At 39.8% G+C, this 11,614-nt stretch overlaps 1 protein-coding gene across 1 annotated transcript in view; it reads left to right on the top strand.

Annotated features, from left to right (window-relative positions):
- The window catches only part of tmtc2b (transmembrane O-mannosyltransferase targeting cadherins 2b), a 105,953-nt gene that overhangs the window by 51,452 nt on the left and 42,887 nt on the right, over positions 1-11,614 (top strand). The window lies entirely within an intron of this gene.

Here is an 11,614-nt window from a genome sequence, read left to right on the forward strand (position 1 = left end):
TTATAAACAAATTCTACGAGGGTTGGGGGGTAGACAGGGCTGGACTGAAAGACAGCACAGAGGCACCAATGATCTATTGAGGTAAACAGCATAAGAGCAAATAATAGAGGCTGGGGTCTACCATGCCAGACAAGACCCATGATTCAGGCTGTGCAAAGCAACAGATAACCAACTCATAATATTAGGGTGTACGATCCAAGCAGGCAAAGCATACATAGAATGCCATAACCAAGTGACTGGAATAATATGCAGGAACATCTGTACCGAGCATGGACTAGAGGTCTTGCAGTCAAAGTGTGAGACACCACCAAGTGTGGTGAAGAATGGAAGGGATAAGATACTGTGGGACTTCTAGATCCAGACCAACAAACGGGTGATGATTAACCAATCGAACATGGTGGTGGTTGACAAGCAAGAGAAGAAGGCTGTGGTCATAGATGTAGCCATCCCAAGTAACCGTAACATCGGCAAATGAGAGCACGAGAAGCTTGAGAAATTCCAAGAGCTGAAAGAGGAAATACAGAAGTTGTGGAGAGTCAAAGTGTCAGTAGTCCTGGTGGTCATTGGTGCACTTGGTGCTGTGACCCCCAAACTGGAAGAGTGGCTTCAACAGATCCCAGGAACAATCTCAGAGAGCTATGTGCAGAAGAGTGCAGTCCCAGAAACAGCCAAGATACTGAAAATAACCATCAAACTCCCAGTTCTCTGGTAGAAAGCCCGAGTTTAAAGTGAAGTGTAACCGTCGAAATGGAAGAGTAAAGTCAACTGCAAGTTTTATATGTATGTATATAATCATTTGAGCTATTTTTTATGTCTTAAGAGGGTGCAGTTAAAACATTACCATCAGAGCCATAAATTTAACTGATCATTCAGCCAATTCAGAACAACTGGACCATTTAAGATTTATACAGCTGTAGATTTCACATGACTTAATAAAAAAAAATCCTGTTCAATCTTTAATGGCGGATCATTTTTACTGGAACAACATTTCCCATAAACTTTAAACAACTGTCATGGAGTGAATAATGAGCTGATGTGTTAATGTAGCAGTTTTACGGAGGTAAATAGCCTGCAAATAGTGTTATTAAATACAGAAAATATTTATAATTTCTCTCATTATTTTTACAGTTTTATAATCAAGCTGTATTATTTAAATTTATTATTTAACTTTTATTTTACCAAGCAGGACACTAAAATCAGTTTCTTATTTACAGTGTCAGCCTGGCAACCTTTTAAATAGATCAGGTCCACTTATTTATCCTCTGGCTTGTTTTCAGATGAGACTTTGGTAGTTTTTGATGCACTGCTTACAATCTTGTCAGGTTCTTGTTAGTCTAATTAATAATTATTTATCCTTCCAGCTGTGACAGAGCTTATTAATTTTCTACTGATTTACACAAGCCTTTTATTAACCTATGAAAATCTTGTTTTACACACAAAACAATGATACAGTTTGTTTTAAACTCACTACCGCACAAGGCTGTACAAGTACATGAAAGATGCAGCTGACAGCAGAATGAAGTCAGTGTCTCTTAAACATGTCCAGGACGTCCAGGCATTGATTTCATTAGCTTTAGTTCAGCGTGTATTGAGTACTTGGTCATTCAGCTGTATGACTCTTCAAACAAACATTAGTCAAATGGCCAAAAACACTTCGATGGAGATTGTACAGACATTGTGCATGGAAGAGTCTGTCTGTTGAAAAGCCTGGTGCTTTCTTCGTGATAGATTTGTGGCCAATAGTTGGGTGCAGGGACCGAGTGGAGACTCTTGCGGAAAGAAACACGTGCAGTGACGTTTACTTCTGTAGTATTCTGATTCGTACTCAATAACCCATCCATCCATCTTTTACCTGCTTTTTCCATTTTGGGTCACGGGGGTCGCCGGTGCCCATGTCCAGCAATCACTGTGTGAGGGGCGGGGTACACCCTGGACAGGTCTTCAGTCCATCACAGGGCCACATAGAGACAAACAACTATTCTCTCTCTCACTCACACCTAGGGACAATTTAGAGTTACCAATCAGCCTAACATGCATGTTTTTGGTCTGTGGGAGGAAACCAGAGTACCCAGAGAAAACCCACACATGCACAGAGAGAACATGCAAACTCCACCCAGAAAGGCCCCGGGACCGGGATTATAACTGGCAACCTTCTCGCTGAGCGGCAGCAGCTCTACCAGTTGCGCCACCATGCTGCACACTCAATAATCCAGGTAGATAAATCTAACAAAGTTAAGTCAGGTCCTCTGGATGGTTTCTTTTTGTTTGAAACATTTCGTCTTTCATCCAAAAGACTTCATCAGTCTGAGGAGGGAAAGGGAGTGGTGGCGCAGAGGTTAGAGAAGATGAGCCTGTGATCGGAAGGTCGCCGATTCAACTCCCCGAACTGACAACATCAAAAATGTGAGTGAGAATGGTGAAGCACCCACACCAGCCTCCACCCTCATTTGCCCCACTCTGAGCCCTTGAGCAAGGCTCTTAACCCCGCTAAATGCCCTAGATTGCAGCTCTCTGCTCCACAAAGAGGGATGTGGTAGCTCGGTGGTCTGTGGTTGCATCAGAAAGGACATCCGGCATAAAAGCAATTGCCAAGTTTTCATGCGAGTTAACTTTTTGTGTCCCTGAGGAAATGAAGCAGCTTAAAGGAGGAAAAAACCCTCTGGTTGTTATATATGACATGTTTGTGCCTATTGGATTGTGCCCTTGGAGGATGTAGTTTTAAAAGGTTTAGAATATTTTATCAATTTGCATAAACAATGTTACATTTTCAAGATAAACTTATTCATAGTAAGAAATGCAGTACATATGAACAATTATGGGGCAAAAAAAATACGTGTTGATGGGGAAAACAATATAGGAGTTACAGGCCAAAAAACATGCATGTAGATATTTAGTATTTTTTATCAGTTAGCATAGTTTATTTTTTCTATGAAAATCTTTGCCAAATCTCTGACAAAATATAGGTTTCATGACTGATTTTGTGAACAAATTTCTTTAAGACCATGTAGACCATGCCCACTTTACTTGTACATAATTACCTTTTAGGTGTCCGCTCAGGGCATTGTTTTAAATGTCATGCAAAATTTCATAAATATCCAATTAGCCATTTTTGCAGGAAAATTGTCTGTGGTTTAAAGTGCTCCCTGTAGCTCAATGATTGTCAGATCTGGTCCACTAACTCAGAATTCTCTCCCATAACAGGAGTATGAATTTAATCTTATCATCTACCAGTACTTTTATTTTAAAGATATGGCTGACTTTATCTTTAGCTAGCTTTCTAAAACTATTTGCACAAGCATAACTTAAACATTAATTAAAAAAAAAAAATAAAACCTTATCCTTGAGAACTTACATTCAGCATGCTATCTAGATTTAGGGTGGAGAATCTGATGGTAAATGAAACCTTTGCAAAAAAGTCAAAAATAGTTTTTGCAAACTTTGCAACATAGCAAACAAATGTGCTGAAATGGGCATAGCATACACCATGTGACTCAGTAGAGACCAGGGGTTGTGACGATATAAGACAATAAATTTTGCAACCTACGATTTAGGTTAGATGACCAAATGCAAACGTCTTACTGATAGTGCCCCCTATAGGTAAACATGTCTGAGTATTTTTCTGTGCTGCACATACAGGCCATAGTTACTATATAACTATCATCTCAGTATGCCTTGTGGTTTGGGCTGTGTAAGACTTTTATTTACAGATGAAAAGAAAAAAAACACAACACAATATTTATTATAATTCAAAAATGAAACTGTTTCAATAAGGTTTTTGCTCCGCTACATGAAAACACTGTTGTTTTGCAGCCTCTGCCTCCGCTGGCTTAAACCCCTAAATAATGGCACCTTTAGGACATAGTCTCAAATAGGAAGTATTCAGCCAAGACCGTTTCTAAAAAGACTACTTTTTTTTTTCCCTAAATGACTTTAAATAGTGTATCCATATACAATTTCACTTTTTTCCATAATTTTTTATTTTTTATTTTTATGTAATCGTTTTTCATGGTTTCTCAGTGTTACTCTAAATCTGCCATGGCCTTCTCATATTACATGCTTAGTTAGTATTTAAAGGAGTGATTTATGAGTCGCCATGCAATGAGATGAATCTCAGTAACTTTTGTGAATAAGCACAAGCAGATTTTTGGAAGTACTTTTGCAGCCAAGTGTTGCTCTTTGGCAGTTTTCCTTTTTTATATATAGTACTACCCAATTGTTTTCCATTCTCTCTTGTTTAGTTGCTGAGTTGCAGTTTTGGCCCTCAAACACTCTGTGTAGACTAAATGGACACCGGCCTTAGCCCAGATCTAATTTCTCCTTGGTGACATGTTGGAATAATTACAGCAGCAATAAAGCCAAACCACACGGGACAATCCAACACTTGTAAACATGGATGCAGATTTAGGAAAGAATCCTTCTTGAAGAAGAATCTTTCAAAGAACATTCCAGCTGTGGTGGAATAAAATGTATTAAATCTCTTGATATTGTGTGATCAAAGCTTGTTTGTCGGAGCATCACACCAAGTGGGACTGATCCATCTAAGCCCTTTTAGTAACATCAAGATTTTAGGGGATAACATACAATTTAAAGTGCAACTGAATCTAACTTTGAGGAGATTCAAAACACTGAATTGTATATATTAGAATTCCACAGATTATTGTCACACTGGAGCAAACAGGAACATACAGGTGCCTCATTTTTGTACCAGCACATCTGGGAATTCTTCCCCCAGATTTCAGACTCATTGGTAAATTGAGGGCATGCCAAGGGGGCATAATCACTAAGTTATTATGCCCTTGTGTGAATTCAACCCTGAAATGAGACATGTGGAGCCTTCCAGAACTGTGTGGGATGTGCCCAGAATACTCCCACGCCATTAAAGCTTTCTCAGGTTGTGTTTGATCTCCCACAACGTTTCATTCTTTTTTTTTATTTTAAAGTAATTTCCTGGTTTGAGTTCCTCCTAACTGTGGCTATTTTTGACCTGCATTCTCTGCTGAAAGTAACACGAAAGCATGCTTGTGGATTTGAAATGACTTTTTTATGATGTCGTAATGATTTTATGATGAAGTTATGTTTTAGATTGGCTTCACAACAGCAAAACAGTTTCCTGGAACCCCACCCCACTAAGCTCTGTATAACTGATACAGAGTTGTAGCTTTGAGTGGTTGTTCCCTGTACGCTTATCACCAAGACTGCACCTTTGACTTTATTTCTGTTTTCCACATTGTCGTATATCTTGTTACTCTCAAAAGCATAACTTACGCCGTTTTCCTGTGAAGAAATATTTAAGGCTTTGGCAGCCACTGTAAGTCATCATATCACGCCACAAGTCATCTTTTTGCTGAATGTTTGCAGAGTTTCTCTTATGCTCATCGCTTGCCAGTATAAACAGCAACAAATGTTATGGTGTCACTGAGATGTGGTGCTCCGCTGTAACATGACGCTCCAGAGGGCTATTTTCAAAAAGCGGTTCAGAGAGGAAAAATGCAGTTGGAGCAATTTTCTTCATCCAACATTTGACATCCCTCAGACAGGCCATCTGCTTAGTTTTGGACACAGCTCTGGATTTGTGTCATTCATCCGTGCCTCTTAAAACTCAGCAGTACAATCATTTTAATCCTCCAAATACATATTTATGAGCTGAGAATCTGTGCATGTGGAGCAATTCTAGCACCACATTTTAAAAAGTGTGTCTGATGTACTTTATCTCTTTTTGGCATCGTGTATTTTATACCTTCAGCACAAAAGGCTTCGCTCCGCTCTTGAAGCTTGGATCGACATCTTGTCACAGCCAATTTGCTGCAGTGGTCACACAGTGTAGTTGACCCTTACAGTTCAAATAAATAATGGAAATGAAAGACTGGAAATCAAGAACCCTAAGGTTTATTTTTCAAACCATTACTGTGGTTTCACTCAATAAATATCTCCTTTAAAATGTTACAAAGTTTGAGTCAGTTTTAGTTTTCTGTGGTCATTATGTTCACATTGTTTGGCCTCCTTGACCTATTTGGTTTTACAGAATATGATGGTAGTTTGTACAGGGACGTTTAAAAAAAATGAATTTAGATTTGTTTCATTTTCTGTTTTTTTCTGTTGATGAATGTTCATATTTGACTTTCATGGGAGCCACATGGACCGCCAGGCAGAGATAGTTTTAATGAAAGAAGTAAAATGGAAAATAAATACTTTTCTCAACATTTTAAATCAGTAAGTCTCGTACTCCATGTTGAAGGTAAGTTTGTGCAACAGCTGCCTTTATTTTGGATAAGTTAATCAAAGTTTTCACTCCCTTTCTTTGCCTTTTTAAAACTCGTGTTTCACTAGTCTTTGAAAATTTGGCGTTGTGAACATTTTTTCCATTATTCATCCAATTTTGTTCTTTTTCTCAGTCCCCACATCCTTTCCCCCTGGCCTACCTATAAAACATTTCTCCTTCAGTGTTCAACCAGACATTCAGACATTGCCCCTCAGACGATGTCTTGTGAACAAAGATGTTTTTCTTTCTTCTATTATAAATCTGTTGATGTCTATCAATACCAAATATGGAAAATAAAGGCTTTGATAGTAGAAGGTCCCTTCTGACCCTTGAATCAAGGTCATCTGGCTCATGAACAGTTTCTGTTTTGTAGTTGACTAGTACTTATTTCAAATGAGTGTGTTTTAGGAGCTTTGAGTTTCAGTGATGTATAGAGAGAAGCTGGAATGTTGAGTGAAGGTTTTAAAAGAAATGAATCCCATGTTGGTTCCATGATTATGGTTAATAAAAGTTGACCAAGACAGCATGAGTTGGCCTGTTTTACATCGCCTTGGTCGGAAATTTCCTCTCTTAAATTTATTTGCTTTCGTCATGTAGATCTCAGCTCGTCTTTTTTCCGCTGTGGGTCTGTGGTGTTTGGCAGTAGTACAGCATCAAGCATTCTGTTTTCACATTTATCCCATCAGTACTGGTTGATCTACACCTTACAATGTTGTACGTTCATCTGATATTCATTTACCTCACGTCTTGTATGTTTTAAACATTGTTGTCACATGTTTCATACAGCTGGGTGCTCCATGTTTTAAATGATTTCACCTTAAATGTTAGTCAGTTAATAAAGGTTGCTTTTTTACGTTTTAACAAATTGATGGTCATCAGTGATATGTTTAACAAAGTTTTTCTGCTTTTCTGAGGTTGATCCTCAGTCATCTTGTGTTTTGGGTATCCGCCTGTACCAGATGAGTGGACTCTGGAGGTTTTCCGATGAGTTGGTGTGGGTTCAGTGCCAATTGAATCCTTGAAGTTTGCTGCGAGGTTTAACCTCACGACTCTGTGGTTCTCAATCCAGCAGTGGCTGACTTGACTTTAGGTCAACTTTGCAATGATGATAGAATCACACAGCCATCGATAGCTACCACATGTTAGCTTATCTGTTGGGATTTTTATTATTTTAGTTGACAAGACTATTTTAGAGTGGAAATTGCAGTTAATCTTCTACATTGCTGAATCATAGGGCTTTTGCAGGTACATCTTTTTTTTTTTCTTTTTCTTCTTCTTTCGGCTGCTCCCTGCGTTAGGGGCTGCCACAGTGAACTAAGTCGCACGAAGACTTGGCAGTTATTTTTACGCCGGATGTCCTTCCTGACGCAACCACAGACACCGAGCTACCACAGCCCTCTGTGTGGAGCAGAGAGCTGCTGTCTAGGACACCCGGAGGAGCAGATGGTGGGGGTTAAGGGCCTTGCTCAAGGGCCCAGAGTGGGACGAATGAGGGTGGGGCAGGTGTGGGTGCTTCACCTACCCCACCCGCATTTTTGATGTTGTTGGTACCGGGGCTTGAACCGGCGATCTTACGATCACAGGCCCACCTTCTCTAACCTCTGCGCCACCACTCCCTCAGGCTTTTGCAGGTACATCTAATGATGATCAATTATTTTCAAAGGCTTTGATGATACTTTTACTTTGATGTGTTGGTTTTACAAAATTAGGGGTTATAGTAAAAAAAAAAAAAAAAAGTTTTAAAAAGTTTTTTTTTTAAAGATACTCCACCTCTCATACAGTGATGGCTGGATGTGGGCACCAGTAACCCCCGTGACCCAAAAAGGAAAAAGTGGGTAAAGAGGATGGATGGATGGATGGATGGATGGATGGATGGATGGATGGATGGATGGATGGATGGATGGATGGATGGATGGATGGATGGATGGATGGATGGATGGATGCAGACTTTTAAGTCTCTGTGTCAATGCTTTAGCTTGGACAACAGAATCTTATCTGCATGTGATCCTCTTAGGGAATAAAATGGGACATCAGCGATAAGTGATATGAAGGGAATTAATTTGAAAAATACAAATTGAAAACAGCTAATATATGAAATATGCCAATAACAATATATGATCTATACTGTGAAACGACTGTAAAGACTTATTTGTATTGTGTTGTCTTGTGTCAGCTGTTGCTAATCCATAACACATGTAGGGAAATGAATAATTAGGCTCTTATCTTGTCCTGCTTGCTTAGATTCACGTTTTACACCCAAACGTTCTGCTCTGTCTCAAAAAATCACAACAGCTGGAGCTGATAAGAAAGAGAAGAGAAAGTGAAATTGTGGTTCAGGCTAGATTAGTTGTTCCTGCATTTAAGGTCTAACATGTATCCATCCATCAAACTCACAAAATTATTTCTGTTGGCTTTCTTGGGGATGTGGCATGCTTACTAAATTTGAGCTTTCTTTGTGTTTGTGCCTGTGTCTGAAGGCTTTGAAGGTGGTAACACTCAGATTGGTCCCCTGAGCTCATTTTTACTTCCATTACAAGTCTATCAGTATAAGGCAAGATCTTGATGAAAGGCCCTCTGCAGACAATTGATCTCAGTAATGATGAAGTGGAGGGAATAGGTCAGACGTGCTGCTAATTCACACGATTTTTCTCAGGTTGCTGCTGGAGTGTGGACCAATCAGGATTTTGCCCTTTGACTAGCTTGTTATCAGCACTGTGTGATGGATTGTTCTTAGAATTACTTGGAAAAACAGTAGATATATGATGCACATCAGCAAATTATGTAAAAAAACACTTTCTTCAAACTAATTAAATTTCTCTTTGAGCTCTTACCACTTTATTAAGCTACAAACCTTTGTTCTCAATGGCCAAATTGTTACAAAAGGAAAATCAACAACAACAGCCAACGCAAAAGGCCAATAACAGACACAAAACAAAGCTCCCCTAATGAGCCTGTTTTGTAATTCATCTCCAAGGATATTTAATTTACATGCATGCTTTGTAAACCTAAATTGTTACATTTGAGAGTTGATTGCTCCTGAAATATGAAAATATAAAAAACATAATCACACACAGCCTTCTTGCTTCCCTCAGGGTTGTGAAAAGCCGCTTATTTCACACTACTGGTAAACTGAATCATTGTCAAATTACACAAAGGTGAAATGCTTTGGATTTTGAGTAAAATAGGGCCTCAACACTTGGGCAGTTTTTAGCTTGATGGTAACTGAACTTGTGCTTTTGAATTATTTATAATTTAACTAGAACCATTCTATGAAGGATGCATGTTTGTTTGTCTCTCTGTCATATACCTGTTTTCATAGCTTTTATGTATGTGAATGTTCCTGTAAAGTGCCCTGAGACAACTTTGTTGTGACTTGGCACTATATAAATAAACTGAATTGAATAGCCCTTGTACATCTCTGAACCAATTCCTATTTATTTCTCATCACCATATCATTGTTTCCAAGTTGAAATGTGTATTAAAATAAGCCTCGAGGTTTATGAAGATGTGTGCAATCAAAGAATTGTATGAATTCAATACCACATATAAACACCAAAGTTCATGCTCAGTAATCCAGGTAATCCAACAATGTTCAGTCAGGTCATCTGGACGTTTTCATTTTTTTGCTGAGACGTTTTGTCCTTCATCTGAAAGACTTCTTCAGTCTCAGGATCCACCAACAAACTGGGTCCCACCACAAGCAGCACACTCTCATATTGGAAACAAACCAGTTTTCTGGTGATAAGATGGCCTCCAAGACCCACCCTCTCCCCTGTCAACTCCTCTGAGGCAGCCTTGCCAAAGTGGTAGCAAACACTATGGGAGTGTGCTGTTTGTAGTGGGACCCAGTTTGTTGGTGGCTCTTCAGATGAAGAAGTCAGAAGAAGAAGGACAAAACATCTCAGCAAAGAAAGAAACAGTCCAGATGACCTGACTGAACATTGTTGGATTATTACCTGGATTATTGAGCATGAATTTTGGTATTTTGAACCACTTTGGCATGGCTGCCTCAGAGGAGTTGACAGGGGAGAGAGCGGGCCCCAGAGTCCATCTTATCACCAGCAAGCTTTTTTTCCCACTGTGGGAGTGTCCTGCTTATGGTGGGACCCAGTTTTTTGGTGGCTTCTCAAATTGAAGAAGTCCTTCAGATGAAGGACGAAATGTCTCAGCAAAAAAAAAGAAACCATCCAGTTGATCTGACTGAACATTGATGAGCCACATGTAAAAATGTCTCCTGTGCATAAAAAAGGACGTATGCAAGAGCAGCAGTGAAGTGACACATCCCCTCAGCTCTGACATATGGATGTAGTTAGGATGGCAGTGCATGAGTGTGTGCTGAGTCTGGGAAGAGTCAAGATGACATATTTGTTTGTCACCGTGCCAGGTTTGAATGTTTGGAAACTGTTCCAGATTATCACTGATGGCAAGCATGTTCAGGTTCTTAGAAACAAATGCAGACACTATTGAAACACAAATGCAGTCATTTCTGTTCTGTTTTTGTTTGTTTGTTTGTTTTCATCGCAGAGTGAGACAAAGTTGTTTGCAAAATTTTAAGGCCAGCATGCATAAGTCGTGAAACAAAGGATCTTGCCTGATTAGGACACTAATAGTATGTCCTGTCTATGTACCTTCATGAAATAAAGCAAGCTACCACTGTGATATGTAAGCTTGTATTTGGAGCAGCCACTTGTCTTGAAACCCTGTTAAAAATCCTCAGAAATATGAGCTCGACATCCCTCGAGCAGTGGCTGAGGCATATTAACACTGCCCCATAAACCTCTCTGCCAAAGTCTGTTCAAAGTACAGCCCCTGGGCCTCACAGACCACTTCAGTCAGTTTCTTTGTGAGAAGTTTTTGCTCACCTGCTGCTTGGACAGAAAAGTAGCAAAAAGGGTATTTCTAAATTTGCTGGCAAAAGTAGTAGCAACAAGGGTTTTAAAAAATTACTTTAAAATATTTTAATTCTGATAACTACTACGTAATTTGAACAGCTGGTAATTCAAGTTGGCTCAAAAAGTAATAATTGGTTTTGCAAAGGTTTTACAGTTGATGTGGCTCAGGCATCTGGTTAGGATGCCTCCTGGACGCCTCCCTAGTGAGGTGTTAAGGGCACGTCCCACCGGGAGGAGACCCAGAGGAAGACCCAGGACACGCTGGCCTCGGAATGCCTTGGGATTCCCCCAGAGGAGCTGGCCCAAGTGGCTGGGGAAAGGGAAGTCTGGGCCTCTCTACTTAGGCTGCTACCCTGCAACCTGACCACGGATAAGTGGAAGAAAAGGGATGGCTGGCTGGATGGATGGATGGATGGCTGGATGGATGGATGGATGGATGGATGGATGGATGGATGGATGGATG

This window comes from Nematolebias whitei, chromosome 10 (assembly GCF_014905685.2).
Source record: "Nematolebias whitei isolate Nwh7 chromosome 10, NemWhi1, whole genome shotgun sequence".
Classification (NCBI taxonomy): Eukaryota; Metazoa; Chordata; class Actinopteri; order Cyprinodontiformes; family Rivulidae; genus Nematolebias; species Nematolebias whitei.